At 36.8% G+C, this 3,356-nt stretch overlaps 1 pseudogene; it reads left to right on the top strand.

Annotated features, from left to right (window-relative positions):
• Positions 1-281: 281 nt before the first annotated feature.
• Positions 282-1,526, top strand: LOC122443582 (annotated as a pseudogene).
• Positions 1,527-3,356: the final 1,830 nt, after the last annotated feature.

Raw genomic sequence — 3,356 nt, 5'->3', positions numbered from 1 at the left:
ATGAAAGAAATCAAAGGTGAAACAAACAGATGGAGAGATATACCATGTTCTTGGATTTGAAGAATCAATATTGTGAAAATGACTCTACTACCCAAAGCAATGTATAGATTCAATGCTCAGTAGTGTCTGACTCTTTGTGACCCCATGGATCATAACTTACCAGGCTCCTCTGTCCATGGGATTTTCCAGGCAAGAGTACTAGAGTGGGTTGCCATTTCCTTCTCCAGGGGATCTTCCCAACCCAAGGATCGAATCCAGGTCTCCCACATTGCAGGCAGATTCTTTACCATCTGAGCTACCAGGGAAGCCTTAGATTCAATCCAATACCTATCAAATTATCAGTGACATTTTTCACAGAACTAGAACAAACAATTTTACAATTGTATGGAAACACAAAAGACTCCAAATAGTCAAAGCAATCTTGAAAAACAAAAATTGAGCTGGAGGAATCAGGCTCCCTGCCTTCAGACTATATAGCAAACCCACAGCCATCAAAGTGGTATCATATTGGTACAAAAACAGAAATATAAATTAATGGAATAGGATAGAAAGTTCAGAGATAAACCCATGTACCTACGGTCACCAAATCTTCGACAAAGGAGTTAAGAACAGGCAATGGAGAAAATGCAGTCTATTCAGTAAATGGTGCTGGGAAACTGGACAGCTACCTGAAAGAATGAAATTAGGCTCTTTCCCAGCTGGAACCATGGAGGGTGCAGGAGAGAAGAAAAAGAAGATTCCTGCTGTGCCAGAAACCCTTAAGAAAAAGCGAAAGAATTTCACAGAGCTTTAGATCAAGTGCCTGAGAAAGAAGTTTGCCCAAAAGATGCTTCGAAAGGTAAGGAGGAAGCTTATTTATGAAAAAGCTAAGCATTACCACAAGGAATACAGGCAGATGTACAGAACTGAAATTCGAATGGCTAGGATGGCATGAAAAGCCAGCAACTTCTATGTACCCATGGAACCCAAATTGGCATTTGTCATCAGGATCAGAGGTATCAACGGTGTGAGCCCAAAGTTTCAAAAGGTGCTGCAGCTCCTTCACCTCCAGCAGATCTTCAATGCCACCTTTGTAAAGTTCAACAAGGCATCAATTAACATGCTGAGAATTGTGGAGCCATACATTGCATGGGGGTACCCAAATCTGAAGTCTGTAAATGAATTGATCTACAAGCGTAGTTATGGCAAAATCAAAAAAAGCGAATTGCCCTGACAGACAATGCATTGATTGCTCCTTCTCTTGGGAAATATGGAATCATCTGCATGGAGGATCTGATTCATGAGATCTATGCCATTGGAAAACGTTTCAAACAAGCAAACAACTTCCTGTGGCCCTTTTAATTGTCTTCTCCACGAGGTGGAATGAAGAAAAAGATCACCCATTTTGTAGAAGGTGGAGATGCTGGCAACAGGGAAGACCAGATCAACAGGCTTATTAGAAGGATGAACTAAGGTATCTACCAGGATTATTTTTGTAATCTGGTCTGTTAATAAACAATTGAAACAAACAAACAAAAAAAAAAAGAATGAAATTAGAACACTAAAACCATATACAAAAATAAACTCAAAATGGATTAAAGACCTAAATGTAAGGCAAGATACTATAAAAAACTCTTACATAAAAACATAGGCAGAACACTCTCTGACATAAATCTCAGCTATAGTTTTTATGATCCACCTCCTAGAGTAATGAAAATACAAATAAACAAACAGGACCTAGTTAAACTTAATAACTTTTGCACAGCAAGGGAAACCATAAACAAACCAAGAAGGCAACCCTCAGAATGGGGGGAAATATTTGAAAATGATGGAATGAACCAACAAAGGATCAGTCTCCAAAACAAGGAAACAGCTCACGTAGCTCAATATCAAAAAAAAAAAAAAAACAAAAACGAAATGAACAAACAACCCAATCAAAAAATGGGCAGAAGATCTAAACAGACATTTCTCCAAAGAAGATACACAGATGGCCAAAAAGTACATGGGAAGATGCTCAACATCACTATGAGAGAGATGCAAATCAAAACCATGAAGAGGTAGTAGATCACCTTACACTGGTCAGAACAGCCATCATTAAATAAATCTATAAACAATATACGGTGGAGAGAGTGTGGAGAAAAGGGACTCTTACATTGTTGGTGGGAATATAAATTGGTACAACCATTATGGAGAACACCATGGAGGCTTCTTAGAAAACTAAATATAGAACAACCATATGATCCAGCAATCCTACTCCTGGGCATATATCTGGAGAAAATCATAATTCAAAAAGATATATACACACCAGTGTTCACTGCAACACTATTTATAATAGTCAACACATGGAAGCAACCTAAATGTCTATCAACAGAGAAATGGATAAGAAAGATGTGGTACACATATATATAATGGAATATTACTCATCCGTATAAAAGAATGAAATAAGGCCATTTGTAGCAGCATGGATGGCCCTAGAGATTCTCACACAGAGTGAAGTAAGTCAGAGAAAGACAAACATCATATGATACTGCTTATATGTGGAGTTTTTAAAAATGGTACAAATGAACTTGTTTACAAAACAGAAATGGATGTAGAAAACAAACTTACAGTCACCACGGGGGGAAGCGGGGGAGGGATAAACTGGAAGACTGGGATTGACATATACACACACTATACATAAAACAGATAATTAATATGAACCTATTGTATAACACAGGGGATCTATGCAACACTCTGTAATGATCCATATGGGAAAAGAATCCAAAGAAGAATGGATATATGTATAACTGATTCACTTTGCTGTATACCTGAAACTAGCATAATATTATAAATCAACTATACTCCAAAAAAAATTAATTAAAAGAAAGAAATAATGGTAAGTTAATTGGTATTGGCAATCCACATACAAAGAATGAAGTTGGACTCTTATCTTATAACACACACAAGAATTAACTCAAAATGGGTCAGAGACCTAAACATAAGCGCTAAAGCTATAAAACTCTTAGAAATCATAGAGAAAAAACTTCATGACATTGGATTTGGCAATGATTTCTTGGATATGACACCAAAAACACAAGCAACAAACATAAAAATAGATAAACTGTGCTATGTCAAAATTAAAAACTCCTATGCATCAAAGTCTATGGGGTCGCAAAGAGTCAGACACAACTGGGGGACTAACACACACACATGCATCAAAGGAAACAAATAACAGAATATAAAGGCAACCTACAAAAGGATAGAAAATATTAGCAAATCATATACATAATAAGGGGTTAATATTCAGAATACACAAATAACTCCTACAACTCAACAAACAAACTGTAGTTAGACATTTTTCCAAAGATGATACACAAGAGGCCAACAAGAACATGAAA

This window comes from Cervus canadensis, chromosome 6, assembly GCF_019320065.1.
Source record: "Cervus canadensis isolate Bull #8, Minnesota chromosome 6, ASM1932006v1, whole genome shotgun sequence".
In the NCBI taxonomy this organism is placed as follows: domain Eukaryota; kingdom Metazoa; phylum Chordata; class Mammalia; order Artiodactyla; family Cervidae; genus Cervus; species Cervus canadensis.
The sequence above is the reverse complement of the archived record's forward strand: the minus strand, read 5'-3'. Positions and strand labels throughout refer to the sequence as shown.